Source organism: Bubalus kerabau, chromosome 21, assembly GCF_029407905.1.
Source record: "Bubalus kerabau isolate K-KA32 ecotype Philippines breed swamp buffalo chromosome 21, PCC_UOA_SB_1v2, whole genome shotgun sequence".
Lineage (NCBI taxonomy): Eukaryota > Metazoa > Chordata > Mammalia > Artiodactyla > Bovidae > Bubalus > Bubalus kerabau.
In genome coordinates this window covers 46,522,100-46,541,424 of record NC_073644.1, presented here as the reverse complement: position 1 = coordinate 46,541,424, position 19,325 = coordinate 46,522,100, and the positions used below count along the sequence as shown (strand labels likewise).

Genomic DNA, 19,325 nt, shown 5'->3' with positions numbered 1-19,325 from the left:
GCCCACTGCCAGTGTGGCTGACGGAGGGGGACCCTCCCATTTGCCCTCTAGTGGATAAAGGAGGGGCCAGGGAGGCCAAGTTTCCACACAGCATCTCAGCACCTTCACCATTTACTCCACGGCAGGTGGATAAGCAGCAACTGTGCCTGGCAAGTTTTAGAGTTTAGACTCCTTCCTTCAAGAAACTCACAATCTGTTGAAAACAGGAGAAAGGGCACAAGTACAACAGAAACGTGGTCATTCTGTCCACCGCCCTTTGGTTCACTAAGGACAAAACACACACCTCCCCAACACGAGTTCAGCTCCAGGGATACACACCTCACCCCAGATCCCTGTTTGTGCTGTGGATGCAGAGCCTACCAGGTTTAACTGCGGAATTTGGGGTCTGAGCCCTGTGTAGAGACTAACCCACCATCCCCTACCCATGCCCCAAACCTTCTGCCACCTCATTACCCCTCTAAATACGTCCCATCCTCCCACCCCTGCTCTCAAATTCCAGAATGTTCCAGAAGGAAGTCTCCCTCAAGGTCACCTGGTCTAACAAAAGCTCCCCCAGGCTTAGCGGAGTTGAATGGAGACGGTTCTTGGGTCAAACATGTTTAAGAAGATTCTGGGTTAAACAACACTACTGTTTTCTCTGCTGCCAAACTTCTCAGAGCCTCTAGTATGCTAAAGGTACATTAAGAATCTCCAAGAAGGGGGTTCGACAGGCAACACTTACAAATCTGATGGACTAGAAATCTTTTCTCCTGCCCCCTCCTGAGACCAGACTCCTCTGAGCGCCACACTCTGGGCTCTGCCACCTTCTCTACTGTCTGGCAAACGTCTGGCTGAGTACCCACTCCAATCAGGCACACAGTCTGGCTGCTGAGGACGCAAAAATGGAGAAGATACAGAGGCCTCCAGGTGCTCGCCGTGAGACTCTGGGGAGTGAGCTGCTCAAAGCCATGCGGCTAATTACTGGATGGTCTCCGAGCTCCAACTAGCGGCCAGCTCCCAGTTCACCACACCCGTGCACACCCAGCTCTGACTGGAAGAGGTGTTCAGCTGTGGTGTGATCAGATGGAATTCTCCAGAGAGACTCCAGCAGCCAAGATCCCCCGTTAAAACAGGACACACGGCATCTGCTTCACTTATTTGAACAACCCTGCTTAGCGTTACTACGACAAGAGAATCCTAGGGTATAGTGGTTGATAACAAAAAGATTAAATCATGATACCAAATTCAAACCTGCTATCACTTGAGCTTTCACCTCCTGGCCAGTTCTCAAATACGTGCACCAAAACTAAGCAGAGATGGTCCTAGGCACCTTCACTGGGACAGGTCTGGAGGGAGCTGACCACAGCAGGCAGCAGCCACCCAGGACACGGCCCGGCCCCTGCATCATGGCCCTGTCTCTAGATGGTGCTAGTGGCTGACTCCAGAGACAAGTCCTCAGGACAAAAAGCCATCGGAGCAGAGCTGCCCCTCTGGCTCCCAGGTCCCCACCAAAACCACGAGCCCCACCTCGAGAAGCTGGGCAGGCAAGGAAGGGTGCCAGCATGGCAAGAGAAGCACCAGTCTGCCTTCTACACCCCAAAAAGCCCCACCCGGAAGAAGGCACCTGCTGGCTCTCCTGAGACAAGCCAGGGCCTGAAGCCAGGCCTTGGGAGGGCAGAATTCCTCCGGAGCAGCCAGACAGGCTGCCACCAGCTGTTCCTGTTTCCATGTACTCCGGCAAGGCGGGCACCTCTCTCCAGACATAGCCAGCTACTTGAGCATGGAGGCACCAGGTGAACATAGGCAGGCAGTCTTTCAAACCACCCCTCCCAGGGGAACACCACCCCCTAGGACCCAGAGGCACTGGACTTTCCTTTGTTTCTACACCATTCACTGGGACCCTAAAACATACAGACATCACCGACAGCATCCACTGGAGTCCGTAAGTTGTAATGTCTCATTGGAATTCACTTGTAATTATCACATCAGCCTGGCCTCTGGAGTAAAAACTGAAAGTGGTACCACAGAGGGCTTTAGTCTAAAATCCAGGTCTGATACAAGAGTGCTCTAGTCCCTGTTCTACACACCTCGGACCATGAAGTCAGTTACGGGGCCTTTCTCTTCCTCTGAAGCATGGAGGTTTTGAGGGACAGCTGCCACTTAACTTGATGATGAAAGAAACAGGTGTTCTAAAACCAAACTTCTGAAGAAAAAAATTTTAATGTTTTTGCCTTAAGATATCAAACAGGCACACCCTAATCATGAAAGCTCCACAACTTCTACTGAAATGTGTTTAACTTCCAGCAAGAGGATCTGGCCCAGCATTCCTCTTCCACAGCCACACACACACCCCTCCACACCCACGGCAGGAGTACAGTGCGTGATGAGGGCGACTCGGATGTTCTCACACTCACTGCAGTGGGTTTGGAAAACTAATTTCACTTTTCTAAGGAAATCAGGCTCCACCTTTTTTTAAGCTACAAACCACTTAAAATGCCAACATGCTATATAAAATCATCACTCTAAGCATTCCATCCTAGAATTTGAGAAGGAAATTCCCCCCAGAATTTCAAGAACAGTGTAATTTGGGACAACACATGTTCACGTCACATGTGACTGGCCAGCGTGTGCCCCAGCTGTGCCCAGCCAGGCCTCAACACAGTGTTTGGCAGCAGCAAGAGGGACCCACAGCTCAGCAGCGAGTCCCCAGGAGGGGACTAGCACTGCTCTGAACATCACACGGTTTTGTCTAAGCTCCCCAGAACTTCTCCCAGAGTTTACATGATGCCAGCTTCCTGTTAACAAATACTGCAAGTCTTGTCTGTAAAAGCTAAGCCACTCCTGCACTACCTCATCCGGGGACCAGAGGCCCCTCCTCCCAAACAGGAGCAGGAGGTGCCCCTCCACAGTGACCAGGCTCCCCATGGCTATGCCAGGCCTCTGGCACCACAGTGCCCTGTGCGGCCCATTGCATGCCTGCTCCAGGGAGCCCTCCTGGTCAGCATCTATAAATAGGATAGGTCCCACTCTAGTTCCAGGTTCCAAATCCTGACCCCACACCATACATCTTCTTACCTGAGCAATCAAGGAAAGGCTTGTCCATCACTTTGGACACAGCAGACAGGCCTGGTAAAGACCTGACACCAGACTTGAAGTTCAGGCACCAACATGTGGCTCAGGAGCTCAGGAAACTACGTGTCGGTAACTAGAACACGTATTTCCTTTCAATCTGGCCCCCGTGTTTACCGGGGCTGACTCATCTCAGTCCTCCACAGGATGCTAGAGAAAAAGCTGGATGACTTCCACAGGCTATAAAACACCAAATGACATAGCACCCCCTGCTCCCCAGCACAGGTCAGCAAAGCAAAGACCCCTCCAAAATGCAGAGACTCTCAGGGCCCCAAGTCACTCAGTCCCAACTCCCTGTGTGAACATTCTCTATGGCCAGCCACAGGAAGTAGGGACTCATCTTATAAAGAAGGTGGTCATTTCCTTTCACATCAGGCAGCAAAAAACACATGCAAAGGGAGGACATTAAGCAGTGAAAGGCACACCCTGACAGGCCACAAAGGCCAGGCACTTCCTGTACAACTCCTCTCCACTTTACAAGAATCCTCTGTGAGTTCAAGGTTTGCCTCATTCTGCAGATGGAGAAACTGAAATGCAAAATGAAGGGACCTGCCCAAGGTTGCGGAACTAGGAACTGACAGGCCACATAATCCAACCCAGGTACTTCTGCCTCCAAAGACCATGAACTCTTCTCAAGGCCATGATTATGACCTTGTAGAAAGCATGTATTGAAAAAAAAAAAAAAAAAAAAGAAAGCATGTATTGTAGACTCTGAAATATTAAAAAACTGAAATGTGCAAAAATGAAAATAGTGGTTATGTGACAATAATGAAATAATGGCCCTTATATGAATAATGGCCCAATAATGAAATCTGCCCTTTCCTTTGTATCTAAATTTTCTTGCTTTTATTATTTTAAATGTTAAAAAGATAAAATGCTGTTTACAAATAAAAACTATGTGTTTATGAGTGAAAGGGTATTTTCCATTAATTCTATTATGATTTCCTAAGAAAACAAAGTCACTAGTCACTAGTCAGCGCCACTCCCAGACAGGCACATGGAGGCAAAAGCTCTAGCCTCTATGCTTACAGGTCACTTCTGGACCAGAGCCTGGACTTGCTGGGACAAGACTTTCCAGAGCTCCCACTCCCTGTTTCATGCAAGCTGATCTTTAAGAATTCCAAAGTTTCGTTTTGAGACCATCCTGCTAAGTGAAAGTAACTGACTGCATCCTATTCCTGCCATAATGAACTGGGGCAGGCCACCTTCACCACAGCACAATGCCCGTCCTCCCGCTCCCCACACTGTGAGCTGAATCGCAGGGTTGGCAAGGTGCAGTGCGGGGCGGTGGGGCGGGGGGGGGGGGGCGGGGGGGGGGAGCGGGAACAGCCCTTCAGGGACACCAGGAGCCCTGGACTGGGAGGAGAGAGCTGTGTCTGCTCCTCCCTCAAGACTGGTGGCTACAAGACCCTGCAGTCACTCAGCCTCTCTAGGATTCAGGTTTTCTTCTTTATACAATGTAAAAAGTGAAATCAATGGCCTTCACAGTTACTTGAAGTTCTAAAACTGACTTTATTATTTCTGCCTTTGTCAGCGTGTGTAGTGCTCAGTCTTTCACACAAACATAAATTAAACTCTTTCTGTACAATCATGAGAAGCACACATACCAAAGTATATATTAGAGTTCACTCCTACTGGGTACGTCTTTCAGCCTCATAGAAATTCACATATTAGAAAACGAAAACAAAAACAAAAAAACAACAACAGTGCTATGCCCTTTGTTTCCAATATTCAAGAACAGGTATCACCTGAAACACAATACAAAGATTCTTAACACACCTGGAAGTCAGCGCAGCCCGCTCCCAATGCACTAGACAGACAGGGCCAACCCCTTCCAGGGGCCAGCTGATCCTTTAAATTCATTCTACGTCTACAGGTATAAGCTCACATACAGGCCATCTGGACAGGGAAAGCTGTGTTTCAGGTTAAGTAAAATCCAGTTACAGGCGGCCCTGTACCCACACCCGGGATTCACAGGAGGGGCTGGTTTTCCTGGGTCGAGCTTGGGCACCTTGGTGGGGATGAGTCGACAGAGGGTCAAACTCCAGGTTTCCCCAGCCACCAGGTCCACCACAGCTTCCCAGGATGTTGGGCATACCACACAAGGTCATGTGTGCTGAGGGCAGGAGAGTAAACGTGTTGAGCTTCTACAGAGTCCAGATGCCAGGGGGCTTCACTACTCCTGATGTGTCTGCTGAAGCCACTTCCCCTAAAAAGCACTGGTGTTGGATTCGTCAGTTGCAGACCAAGATGGCACAGCTCATTTAAGGGAAGAAGGGTTCACCTACGAGTCAAATGCTTGATTTTTACTGTGCTTGATTACTACAATATATAGTGGTTTTATGCATGTCCCTAAAATCTGACCCTCTAGTTACCAAAATGCTCTTTGTTCTTATAGCATTTTCTACTAACTAATCAACAAATCTGACAGAATTCACTTTTTTAAAAAAATTAATTTATTTGGCTGTGCTGGGTCTTCATTGCTCCGTAGGCTTTCCTCTAGTTGCGGTGAGTGGGGGCTACTCTCCAGTTGTGGTATGTGGGCTTCTCACCGTGGTGGCTTCTCCGATTTCTGAGCATGGGCTCTAGGGTGCCCAGCTACAGTAGTTGCAGCTCCCAGGCTCTAGAAAGCAGGCTCAACAGCTGTGGCACACAAGCTCAGCTGCTCCAAGGCATGTGGGATCTTCCCAGATCAGGGATCAAACCCATGTCTCCTGAATCGGAAGGCAGATTCTTTGCCACTGAGCCACCAGGAAAGCCCCAGGATTCACTTCTATACCCTGTTGAGAGTACTGACAATCTCACGGCTATTCAGGATGGGGAACACATGTATACCTGTGGCGGATTCATTTTGATATTTGGCAAAACTAATACAATTATGTAAAGTTTAAAAATAAAATAAAATTTTAAAAAAAAGGAATCAAAAATATATATATATAATTGGGGAAAAAAAATAAAAATAAAAGCAACTGGACTATTAAAAAAAAAAAAAAAGACCAAACTAAAAAGATACACATATTTTTACTGAACAACGGGCTGGCAGGCAAATAAGAAGGCAGGCTGTTCTTATATCAATCATGGTAAAAAGTGTGCAACCAGAATTTTCCTAGCAATCATTAAAAATAGCATTTTCACCCGGCCCAGTAACGCGCTTCATCCACATCTTCCAGTGCCGGACAAGGTCTGCAAGGGCACAGGCTGCAGTGACGGGGCTCGTTTCCGGTTCACTCCACCGCTTCATAAGGTTCTGACCTTAGGCAAGTCACTAAGGTCTCTGACTTCCATTTCCTTATTTGTAATGGAAGTTTTTGAATATATGCAATTGCTGTGGTCACTCGTTTCTAAAGAAAAAGACTTAACTTCCTCTCGAGTTAATAACACTACCACAGACATCCTTCTGATGACAAAAATCTCTTGCTAAGTATTCAGATTGAGTGATTATTTTTTTAAGAGGAGACCACTTGTCATAATTATTTCCTATGTAAGCCATTTCTGGTCCAGTCCTGATGTGCTCCCAGCTGACAGCCTCAAAATGACAGTCACCTTGACCAACATCAGCCCTTTCAGGATGGGCCGAAACTAGCGTTTAACATGTATATTCCTCAGCTTACTATATAAAATGAAATAGCCAGAGGTTAAAAGGAGAGCCAGTAGGACAAATCTGTCATTAAAACCTCAGAAATAATTCAGCATGAACTGAGAAAGAGCTAGCACTGAACTTGTATTAAAGGACTCTGCCAGCCCCCAGTCTGTGGGCCTGACTCCTCCAAGATCCCTAAGAAGAATGGAACAAGCTTCAAACAGTGCCATTTACATATGATTTTCCGGGACTGAAAGCAAGGTAAAATGCAATATTTTTAAAAAGTTTAAAAGCAAATTTTAAAAATGGCTTCAAAGGGTGATCAGGACAAATGACAATGACTAATAAAATATCTACTTCTGCTTTATTGACTATGCCAAAGCCTTTGACTGTGTGAACCACAACAAACTGTGGAAAATTCTGAAAGAGATGGGAATACCAGACCACCTGACCTGCCTCTTGAGAAATCTGTATGCAGGTCAGGAAGCAACAGTTAGAACTGGACATGGAACAACAGTCTACTTCCAAATAGGAAAAGGAGTACATCAAGGCTGTACATTGTCATCTTGCTTATTATACAGAGTATTACTTATACGCAGAGTACATCATGAGAAATGCTGGGGGGGGGGATGATGAAGCACAGCTGGAATCAAGATTGCTGAGAGAAATATCAATAACCTCAGATAAGCAGATGACACCACCCTTATGGAAGAAAGTGAAGAGGAACTAAAGAGCCTCTAGATGAAGGTAAAAGAGGAGAGTGAAAAAGCTGGCTTAAAGCTCAACATTCAAAAAACTGAGATCATGGCATTCAATCCCATTACTTCATGCCAAACAGATGGAGAAGCAATGGAAACGGTGACAGACTTGATTTTCTTGGGCTCCAAAACCTCTGCAAAGGGTGACTGCAGCCATGAAATTAAAAGATGCTTCCTCCTTGGAAGAAAAGCTATGACCAATATAGACAGCATATTAAAAAGCAGAGACATTACTTTGCTGACAAAGTAAAGGTCCATCTAGTCAAAGCTATGGTTTTTTCAGTAGTCATGTATGGATGTGAGAGTTGGACCATAAAGAAAGCTGAGTGCTGAAGAATTGATGCTTTTGAACTGTGGTGTTGGAGAAGACTCTTGAGAGTCCCTTGGACTGCAAGGAGATCCAACCAGTCCATCCTAAAGGAAATCAGTCCTGAATATTCATTGGAAGGACTGATATTGAAGCTGAAACTCCAATACTTTGGCCACCTGATGCGAAGAGCTGACTCATTGGAAAAGACCATGATGCTGGGAAAGAATGAAGGCAGGAGGAGAAGGGGACGACAGAGGATGAGATGGTTGGACGGCATCACTGACTCAATGCACATGAGTTTGAGTAAACTCTGGGAGTTGGCGATGGACAGGGAGGCCTGGCGTGCTGCAGTTCATGGGGTCGAAAAAAGTCGGTCACGACTGAGCGACTGAACTGAACTGAACTGAATGAGGTAATACTGACACCTGAAAATTCACTTGCAATGTGAAAAAAAATGAAGAAGGAAGGTGACATTCATCTAAAACTTCTTAGTGAAGCAGTCACTTTTTAAAAGAAAAAATATCCTAAAGTTATGATTTAATCTGAAAGTGAACCATAAGATAATTGTACTCCCATTTCTTCTTCTGTAACACAATGAGGGACTGGTGTGAAACAGTATTCCAATCATGCTGAGCATTTGCACAACTTCTGCATGAGTAGTTCTCTTCACATATCTAAATGTATTTAATTTCTATATCTCTTCGGAGATGGAGGAGAGGAAACACAAGCCATAGAACACCACACTCAAACTACTGCTGATTGAGACATAATACGCACACGCACCAACACACAGGATCAGCTACGGTTTGTCCACCTGGCAAGAGCCTCCCAGCAGCAACCTAGACATTTATAGATGCTAAAAATGTTTTATAACTCAAGTTTCCATCATCTATACTCATCTCAAGCCATATGATCCCCTGAGGGGGTTGGCAAAAGCAACAGGAAAAGACTATGCATCACAGAATCTCATACACACAGAGAACACATCCAGGGATAATGTCAGCAGTCAACCCCCAGGTCACTTTGTTCACACCCAACATTGCTGTTACCGTTTGCCATATCTTGTGAAACGCCTAAGATGCAAGCCAAGCAAAACATTAGGCTTCAGAAATGCCTTATTATTCTCTCCATCCACTCCATCATCCAGTGCCCTGAGGCCAGGAAACTTCTGAACTTCACCGCACTTCTTTGTCTCTAGTTGAGCCCTTAATGGAACACAACAAATACATGAGGACTGTCGGAACTAAAACACCCAACGTCAAGCACTTCATTTGTGGTAGCCTAGAAGGGAAAATTTTGTTTTACTGAACATTTTCTAAAATTTTATCTCACTGGCTAAGAAGTACCCTAATCAGTTAGGCCAACAGACTTTGGGGCAATATTTCCCTGGTAAACAGGAAACACCCTATGACATTGCCTCTCCTTGGGACACCGCGTCCACCTCAAGCCTAACAAACACAGTGTTCAAAAATAAAACTGTAAGCTTAAGGATGCAAAAAAAGGACTCCCCTGGTGGTACAAGGGCTAAGAGTCCTCCCAATGCACTGGGCCAGGTTCCATCCCTGGTCAGGGAACTAGATCCCACATGCCACAGCTGAAGATTCTGTGCACTGCAATGAAGATCAAAGATCCCACATGCCACCATTAAGACCTGGCATGGCCAGATAAATAATCAAAATAAACATTTTTTAAAAAAAGAATGGAAGAGAAAATTACATTGGTCATGAGATGACACATTTTTATTCCTCAGAAACACTGCTTTGTTAAAATTCAGGATTCTTAAACCACATTTACACTGAACGTGGTGCTCACTGCTCCCAGGAATCCTAAGATATGAGCTACTGAGGTCTGGAACAGAGCAGCTGTGACTGAGACTAGGCCAGTCTGCCGGGTCCGCCCTGGGAGAAAGAAAGGCTGGACCTAAGGTGAGGTGACAGGTGCCAAGGCCCCACAGATATGAGCCGGGTCCCTACAGCTCCCTCCACTCATGCGCCCAAGCAAGTCCGCACCTGCCCGAGTCACAGCCTATCCAACCACTTCGCTCCGTCTGTAAAGGCCTTTGCCATGACTAATCAAGTTCTCAGGAATATTTGTTGAGTGAATGAACGAGTGAACGAATTAAAAAAACGAAAAAACCAACAACTAATTTTGCTTTTGAATGCCCCTCCTGGTGGCAGAGGTGCTTTGCTGCTGACAGTACTGTTCATCGTTCTGTTTCCTGGAGCACGTGAGACTGAGCCTGAGTCGAGAGGTGTGAGGACACCTGTGAACACAAACTGGCTGGGGGAGGAGGAGGAGCACGAGTGTTCACGCCACTGCTCACACACACTCTCTGGAGGAATCCAAAGTCCATCCAGCCTTGATACACAGTCCACTGCCTAGAAACTGAGAAAATACCTCAGAGTTTAGTTAGCCTCAGGAAACTAAAATCCCTGTGTGGATGGACTCTCAGGGGCCGAGGTACAAGCAAGGCCTCTGATGTGCCCACTGGTGCTGGCAGTGACAGTCCTTATGCAGATCATTTCCTTTTTGTGGTCTACTGTAACTTCTTAAATATATACACCATTTGACTTCAACTTCGTTTTCTATCTCACTAAGTGTTTTGCTGCTGCCCATGAATAAGCAGATGCTGAGATAGGAGAACACAGACTATAAACACAATCAGGTTAATGAAGAGGTTGCTGCTATAAATTCTCTAGGGAAACGGGACCCATAGGACACACAGAGAAAGGAGAAAGATTTATTATGAGGAACTGGTTCCACAATTATGAAGAAGTCCCTCGATCTGCCGTCTGCAAACTGCAGACCCAGGGAAGCTAGGATTGTCAAAGGCTTGAGAAGAGGCAGAGTCGAAGACCTGAGAGCCGTTAATGTCAACGCCAGCCCAGAGCAGGATATCACACCTGAAGCAGACAGGCAGGAAGCAGAGGGGCGAGATTCCCCCTTCCTCTCCCTTCTGCTCTCTGCAGGCCTTCAATGGACTGGACGACGTCCACCCACAGCAGGGAGGCCATCTACCAAGTCTGACTCATCTGGAAACACTCTCACAGACACATCCAGAAATATTTAATGTGGGCACCCCTTGGCCCAGTCACACTGACTACAAGCTAAACACGTTAAGCACTTCAAGTATTAACACTTTTCTATGGAGAACCATGGAGAGGAAAGGACCTCAGCTCCTCTAACTCTGTGAGGATCATGGGACTAAGGCTGCTGAGAATCATGAGGAAACAAACTCATGCAGTTTGATGATCGGTGGAAGAAACGGACGCCTCCATCATAACTGTCAGGACCTCACTCACTGCTCCAGCCACACACAGTGATGAGGACTCCCCTAGGGCAGTCCCACCCAGTTCACGAGCCCATCATCCACCAGTGCATAAGAACCACACGACTGGACACACACAGAGCCAAAAGCCAATCTTGTGGTCCTAAACTGAACACACAGAATGTCGCAGTGGCTCGCCCAGAAGAGGCTGCACCTCTACCATGACCCCAACACTCTCATAAAAGGTTAGACAGAGAGTGTTTCTTCCTGAGGTGACATGAAGCCTGTTCTTGAGCACGATTCTTCACCCTGAGAAGCTCAAGCACCCAACTTCGTAAGGAAGAGTTTTCATCTTGTGGTTGAAAGCCATCCGTTCTTTCTGTAACTATCTCTGCAGCCATTCCCGTGGCTCAGGACTGGGTAGGTCTGCAGGTGAGCAGCACTCTCCAGGACAGAGACAGATGGAGCCCAGATGGTTTCACCTCATCTGTCTTTCCCTTTGCAAAGTGTTACAGTGGACAACTAACACCTCTCAATCCTGGTCTACTTATGCTTTCTGCACTGACAACTCAAGTTCCCAAAACACGGAGTCAATGTTTTTCATTCAACTGTAAATCAAAGATAACATTCCAGAAGAGGGTTTGAAGTAAGTGATTAGAGAACTAGACAAATAACAGAACTAAGTCTTACATATACTTACACATTTATGAATCCTTGAACAGTTCGATGTGCTGCAACCTATGATCCCTCTAACACTGTAAGAGTCCTCACAGACACCAGGGCACGTCTCAGGTCCTCTCCCATCCTCAGTTTACCCATCATATGACAGAGACAAAGGAGAAAGTGAACAGAATGTGATTTTTTGTGGCTGTGCTGTGTCTTCATTGTGGTGAGTGGGCTCTCCAATTGCCCCTCAGTATGGGGATCTTAGTTCCCCAACCAGGGATCCAACTGTATCCCCTGCTTCCAGGGAAGTCCCAACAGGATATAATTTAAGTCCCTCTGAGAAGTTATCAATATGCACTCTGGAATGGACTTCCTTTATATATACAATATATATTATAGTGCAAGCTCAGAGTATATTTAAAGCAACTGCTAAACAATTCAGGTGATGGGACCCTCACCATAATGCGGAAAACACCAGGCAGCACAGCATCCTGAGCTGTCGCAAAGCAGAACAGAGTCCAAGTTCCTCATGAGGGCTGATTGTGTTTCTAGAAGCCCCCACCTGCCAAAATGCCGAAGTGGTGGCTGCTGTTTTCCAGCGTTTCAGTTCTTCTGCCAAATCTCCATACTTGTTCACTTTTTCCTAGCTGGTGTCTTAAATGCTTCTAAGCAGGACAGTTATGTCAGTGAGTCTTAGTGCTTTGTTACTGTCACCATGGTTGCCAGAAGTGTTATTATGACCTTCAATTCACCTTGTAGCAATGGTTTCTAAAGCATTTTTCATGTGCAGTCACAGTACTAACTGATTCCTTTATGGATCCTTTTTTTAGATTATTAAAACTGTTACTATTTCTGCAATATTTTAGTGTGAAATAGACAAAGTTGTATAATGGATCCTACTAGCATCAATTAAACTTTCCTCTGCTGTAAACTCAAGACAGTTTTAGCGTAAACAACGCTAATATGGATGGCCACATAAATCTTTCCATTTCAACAAACCCTTGTCCTTTAAACAGATATGGAGTAGACCTTTATTGATGTGATCTCGGCTAATGACAGAGATGGTTTAAAAAAACTCTTTTTAGTCATCGGAAATTGAGGTCAGGGTACTTGTCCATTTTATTCTGCGCTATATTCTACTTACATACAATTGAGGAATTGTAAAACTCAGTATGTTTCATCTATAAAAAATTGGAATTGCTACAGAAGTAAATCTTCACTTCAAAATGTGAGAGAAATATAAACTGATTATTCCCTTTCTACTCCCTTCATGGAACAGAGTCAACATTTTGGAGATCACAGTGATAGTAACTAGTCATTTATCTGATGGTTTCTTGGTCTGTATTAGATTTTCTAAAAACTCAACTGATTAAACTGATATTAGCTATACAGGTACATTTTTTCTTAATCTCTCTGCCTCCTTTGATACAGGTTTTTACCATTTTCTCTGAATTGAATCAATGACATCAGTATTCCTTAATTGATCTTCTCTGAATTTTTATTAACTGCAAGAGGTTTATATTAATTACTAGCATTTTCTCTGAAATAAATATTCAATCATCTGATTTTAACCTGGAGTTAAGTCCACTCCTCATAATACACATTTCTCAGTTTCACATGAGATCAAAATGAAAACAGTAATAAGAATTTGGGTGCCCCTTCCACAGTGTGAGGGCAGATGGTGCAGAAAATTTAAGAGCTCACTCAATAAAGTCAAGTCTTCATAGCCGGGACATGAGACAAGCAAGTAACAAGCATGCTTCTTTACTCAAAAGACATCCCCACTCCCTCACCCACCTTCCAAAGATAAGCAAGGGTTCCTTTCTCACATCTTTGTTTATCAGACCCAACCCAGGAGATACAGAACACAAGCCCCATTTTATCCTTACCTTTGGTAGCACGTTAATAAAGTATGTTCATTAAAACGCATTTGTGAAAGAAGAGTTACTGCAAAGTTTCTGAGTATTCTCAATTTCTAATGTTAGAACATCATCAGTGAAGTCTTTCCAATTACATTTAGAGATGAGGTGAGTTTCTTTTTCCTCCAGCTTAACTGAGTTCTCATTGACATATGGGGTGAAATTCTTAAAAGTACTTCTGAGTAGTTTTAGGGGATTTTGAAACTAGGAGTTCACTGGCCAAAATCATCCAAATTGAAGGCTGATGATACTGTGCACTGTCTCGGGTGATTTCTAAGATGATCTATACAAGAGTAACTGTGAGTTGGAACAGGCCTAAGGCATCCAGGTAGAGACAGGAAATACTAGGAATAATGGGAATGCCAAGGGGACAGTCTCTAAGACTGTGCTGACTATGACTAGCTAAAATGATACACAGCACTAAATGTTAAAGCTCAATGTCTGTTTTCTGACAGTTCATGAGAAACAGACAAAAACGTGACAACAGAATCGACCTTCATCACTGTAACAATAAAAAGCAAGTTACGTATCTGTTGTCTTTATACCCGTTCCAGGAGGCCTATCCTTGGATTTGTCCGGTGTCTCTGGGGTGACTGTGCCTCATGCTGACAACCCCGGATCCCTCTTCCAACCCAGCCTCAGCCTGTGGCCTGACTGACCTCCAGCCTCTCGCACCGCCTGTCAGTGAGGGGTCTCATGCTGAACCATCCCCACCTCCTAGCCCATCTGTCTCTGCTCACTTGTCTCCCACTTACCCAAGCCTCGAAGTCATTCTGTGTCTCTCACTGGACACTCATGGCCTCTTGCCACAAGGCCCTCTCCTGTCACCACAGCCTGCTCAGGCCGTCTCACCTCTGCCTTGAGAAGCCTCCTCGCTCTTCTCCGGGCTGCTCTTCTCAGCCTCTGCCTCTCCCTCCACTCACCCCTCCCACAGCTCCCAGACCCAACTTCCTTAACTAATGACACCTTCTTCCCTAAAAGGTCTCCCCTACCACTAACAGCCTACACACATTTAGATACTTGGGGTCTGGCCCCCACTTTCTTGCCCAGCCTTCTGTTTCTCACCTTCCTTCCCAAGCCACCTCAGCCCCAGCCATATTCACCTTCTCATGGCTGTGCCTCTCGCTGAGCCTCCACCTTTGCCCAGAATGCTCTCTCCTTGCACGTGTCCACCTGCAGACACACAGCGTGCTGTAGGCCCCACTTCACGTGTCACGATCTCCATGAGGGGTGTACACAGGCTTCTGTGCCTGGGTCCCCTCGGCAGCACATGCTGAGCACACAGCAATGTGGACTGCAACCAGGGACATGACTGCAGGTCTCTTCCATCAGACCCCCTGTGCTGCAGGACCTGTTTCCCAGCCATCTCTGAGCCCAAGCCCCTCAGAGGGCCCAACATGCAGCTGGAGCTCTGAGGTGGGCACAAGATGAACTTTATCACCAACAGCTGGTCGTGACCCTGCTCACGTCCCCCTGCTCCTCTTCCAACAGCAGCTTTCTGTCTTGGTGACAGAGCATCTTCACACCCTTGTAAAGCCCAGTTCTGCCGAGACTGAGACAACTCCCTGTTCTTCACTCTGAGCATCACCCTTGATCTGCCCCGGTGTCCCCTGCCCTGAAGACAGGCTCCTGAGGGCGGGAGCTGCTACTGCCACACTAAAGCCTTCCTACTGCACAAGATCGCTGTAAATCATTATGGTAAAGAGTTCGTGGAATTCTTAATGCACTATTATCCACAAAAGGCCACAATTTTACGTTTCCAATCTTCAGGAAAAACAAAGAGTCAGACCAGAAATTCTGCAATTTTTCCATTTTTTTTTTTTTTTCATATTTTTTGTCAGTTTCCCTTAGCAGCAGCCCTGACAACACAAGAGCAACTTGTAGGCCAGGTGGGTTTTTCCTGGAAGATGGCCCTACCTGGAGTTTTGTCTAAAGAATAATCCTTCACTCAAGGCAACCCAATCCAGTGTTCTTGCCTGGAGAATCCCAGGGACGGGGGAGCCTGGTGGGCTGCCATCTATGGGGTCGCAAAGGGTCGGACACGACTGAGCGACTTAGCAGCAGCAGCAGCAGAACATTTACGAGAGATTTGTTGGTATAATTATCATTATTAAATGATATTACCTCTAAAATATTATAGGATAACAAAGGATACCTCCCAACTCTGTTTGTTTGTGGGTGTTAAGTCACTTCAGTCACGTCCAAGTCTGTGCAACCTATGGACTGAGGCCTGCCAGGCTTCTCTAGCCATGGGATTCTCCAGGCAAGAATGCTGGAGTGGGTTGCTGTGCCCTCCTCTAAGGGATCTTTCCAAGCCAGGGGCCAAACCTGAGTGTATTATGTCTCCTGCAACGGCAGATGAGTTCTTTACCACTAGTGCCACCTGGGAAGCTGACTGTAAGCAGATCACCTCCCTACTTAAGTATATCTTTCTTTTGGATTCCTAATGGTGTCTGTTTTGCCTTTTCATACTGTTCATGGGGTTCTTGAGGCAAGAATACTGGAGTGGTTTGCCATTCCCTTCAAACTATGTGCTGGAGAAGACACCTGAGAGTCCCTTGGACAGCAAGGAGATCAAACCAGTCAATCCTAAAGGAAATCAACCCCGAATATTCAATGGAAGGGCTGATGCTGAAGTCAAAGCTCTAATACTTTGGCCACGTGTTGCAAAGAGCCGATTCTTTGGATCTGGGAAAAGATGCTGGGAAAGATTCAGGGCAGGAAGAGAGGAGGTAACAGAGGATGAGATGGTTGGATGGATTCACTGACTCAAAGGACACGAGTTTGAGCAAACTCCAGGAGACAGTGAAGGACAGGGAAGCCTGGAGTGCTGAAGTCCATGGGATCAAAAAGTCTGACACAACTTAGCAACTCCATAACAATAGCGTCTAATTGAGAGTGTGCTTTTAAAAATAAATTTTGGAAAAAATAAATAAATTTTAGGACTTTATTTTTAAGTGAGGATATCCAAAGAACTGAAAGCAAGGATTTGAAGAGGTGTTTATGTTCACAGAAGCACTATTTCCAACAGCCAAAAGATGGAAGCTACCCAAGTGTCCATCAACAATGGATAAACAAAATGTGCTCTATACAGACCATGGAATATTATTCAGTCTTAAAGAGGAATGAAATTCCGACACTTGCAATAACATGAGCCTTGAGAACACTATGCTAAGTGAAGTGAGCCAGTCACCAAATGACAAATACTCCATGATCCCACCAGTGCCAGGTCTACAGCAGTCAAGTTCCAAGAGCCAAAGGGCAGAACACTGGATGCTAGGGGCTGGGGTGGGGATAGCAGTCAGTGGTTGATGGAAACAGAGCTTGAGGCTTTCAAGATGAAGCCAATTCTGGGGATGGAACTGCACAACAATGTGAATGTGTTAATACCATTCAACTGTACACTTTAAAATGGTTAAAACAAAAAAATATAAATAAGTAAAATGGTTAAAACATACTGTTTTCCCCGGCAGCATGACCATTTTTCATTACCACTAGCAGTGCACAGTGTTTCAAATTGTTATATATTTTCTACCACATTTTTTGAAAAAAGGGAGCAGCAGAATGTTTGAGAACCAGTTAAAGATTAAAAATTAGGTAACTGACTTAAATACCACAATACTAAGTGGTTCAGTTCAGTTCAGTCGTTCAGTCATGTCCGACTCTTTGCGACCCCATGAATTGCAGCACGCCAGGCCTCCCTGTCCATCACCAACTCCCAGAGTTCACTCAAACTCACTAGTGGTAACAAGTTCTTAATGACAACTGGAAAGCACTCTCATATTTTGCAAAGCACTAAAAAATACTTCCCAGACCCACCTGGACCCGTAAAACTTTTCTCAAATGACTTAAGAACCTGAGCAGATTCTCTTATCTTTACAAAGTCCACAGGGATACACAGAGATGAACAATGAGGTGACAGGACATGGCAGCTGCCCGACTGGCACCCGGGAAGCAGAAATGCCCGCCCAATCACTGCCCTGGGCAATCAGGAATCGACTCAAGCAGACAACTCAAGAGAGCCCACAGCATTATTATTCTCAGAATGTAACTGCTCAGGTAAAATATTACAACAGAACAGAACTTCCATTTCAGGTAGCAGCTGTGGAACTTTTAAAAAGCAAGCACAGATGCAGGTCATGTTCGGGACAAGTCCTGCCTGCTCTAATTCGCCCTGGTTCCAGGGCACCCTGACATTCTGCTCTGGAAGAGAGGTGCCCCAGTAATGTTCCTGGCTCCTCCAGCTCCACTCACAGACTGCACACAAACACTTTTGCTCCCAGTGGACTGTGAGGCCCAATCAACATGGGTACCACTCCCATCCTGGCTGAGGCACTCTCGCCCACATAGTCCTGGGGCGGCTGTAACATTTTGTGTTTGCAAGTCATCGGCATGCTTCCCCATTGATCCTGTCCCCTCAAGGTGACCAGCCATTCAGACAGATCGTGCAGAAGCAGGCACCACCGAGCAGTGCCAAAGCTACGGCGACCTGTGGAAGTGCAGGTGAAGTACTTGTCACCTAAGGTTTCCTCCATGTCCGCTGACAGCTGCTGGCCTATCATAATCATCCCCGAGAGTCTCCAGAAAAACTGTAGAGAACATGGTACTACAGACCCAGCAAGAGAGGGGAAAACTGCTGATTATACATCAGACTGAGGGGCTTCCCTGGTGGTCCAGTGGTTAAGAATCCACCTTGCAATGCAGGGAACACAGGTTCGATCCCTGGTCCTGGAAGATCCCAGATACCAAGGGGCAACTAAGCCTGTGTGCCACAACTACTGAGCCCATGCTCCAGAGCCCGGGAGGCACACCTACTGAAGCCTGCATGTGCTCCACAACAAGAGAAGCCAGCACAATGAAAAGCCCACACACTGCAACTAGAGAGCAGTCCCTGCTCACTGCAACTAGAGAAAGCCCACGTGAAGCAACAAAGACCCAGCACAGCCAAGAAAGGAAAAAAAAAAAAAATCAGTAAAGGTTTTTTGCTTTTTTTTTTAATGTCAGGATGAATCCACAGAGACCCCAAATGATGAGCAAGTAGCCAGGCCCCCCCTCCCAAGCGCCAAGCTTGCAAAGGTAACCAAGCACTGGCAACTGGACTTTGGCAGGAACCACTCCAGTACAATGTTATGGGAAATTCAAGAAAAATGCCCACAAAGAAAAACCCCAGCAGATGGGGGTCCCCTCTTGTGTTGCCACACAACTTAAAAGCGGACATCCTGCCAACACCTCCTCTCCCCACATTCACTTCGTTTCCAAAATGACTTTTCCAAGTTAACTGAACTTTACCTCACCTTTACGGAGATCAAAACCTTACTGAGAATCCCATCAAAGCCCTGGCCTTCTCTACAGTAACAGGCACAATTTCAAAGAATTCACATATTCCTGGGTCCCCTGGGGGTTAAAAAACTCAGTCCCAGTGGCTACCTCCTTCCATTTCCTTCCTGCTTTGAATCTGAGAAACATTGGGAGACCCACCTCCATCTGTAAGAATTACGTAACTCGAACAAATTTCAAGAATCCCTGAGGGCCCCTTCTGAAGGAGTGGCCTGCGCACCGTGCTGAGATTAAGGCTCAAAGGAGAGGCCAGCTCACAGGGACTAGGAGGTCCAGCCAGCAGACACACAGCACCCCCAGAGGATGTCTCCCAGATCACAGCGCCCACGCCTGGCACCTGCCCTCGCACACGCACCCATGTGACTCTGTGGGACCGCTG

General features: G+C 46.1%; 1 protein-coding gene across 9 annotated transcripts in view; it reads right to left on the bottom strand.

The window, feature by feature from the left end:
- The window catches only part of LDLRAD4 (low density lipoprotein receptor class A domain containing 4), a 165,518-nt gene that overhangs the window by 106,201 nt on the left and 39,992 nt on the right, over positions 1 to 19,325 (bottom strand). Inside the window, exon 1 of one of the 9 annotated variants that reach the window (XM_055559143.1) lies at positions 3,055 to 3,137. The exons of the other annotated variants lie outside the window; for them this stretch is intronic. The gene's annotated coding sequence lies outside the window, so the exon portion shown is untranslated. Of the gene's footprint in view, positions 1 to 3,054; positions 3,138 to 19,325 lie in introns of those variants that run through there. 9 annotated transcript variants of the gene reach the window in all.